This window comes from Mchenga conophoros, linkage group LG14, assembly GCF_057382185.1.
Source record: "Mchenga conophoros isolate Kocher_MC1m ecotype Shallow Benthic linkage group LG14, M_conophoros_male_GT1.1, whole genome shotgun sequence".
Lineage (NCBI taxonomy): Eukaryota > Metazoa > Chordata > Actinopteri > Cichliformes > Cichlidae > Mchenga > Mchenga conophoros.
Genome location: NC_140539.1, coordinates 41,078,026 through 41,078,433, shown reverse-complemented (window position 1 = coordinate 41,078,433; position 408 = coordinate 41,078,026).

Here is a 408-nt window from a genome sequence, read left to right as displayed (position 1 = left end):
GTGGGATTCATTATTTTTTTCATATTACTTAACATCAGTGGGGAAGTAGACGATATCAGATTATCACCTGGTGACTGCACACACACTTCAGCCTCTGGCAATAGGAGACTGGCATGGTGACGTAATCGGCCTTAAAATGCGGCCTTTAAGGCTGCAGACCCTGAATTGGGATACAGCCTCTGAATCGCTGCATCTTGTAGCTGTGTCGTCTTAAATTGGTCATGTGATTTTGACGCGCCGGCGCGTCCGGCAACCCCAGAGGTTTAACTTAATATTTAAGTGTCTCTTGGTTTTAGACTAGTTGTTTAGTCTAATTTGATGTTTTAAACCAGAAAAGGAAGAAGAGGGCTTAGAATTACAGGTAAGAACTGCTCAGTGGTATGTGATAAACTGTAAATGTAAAGCTTA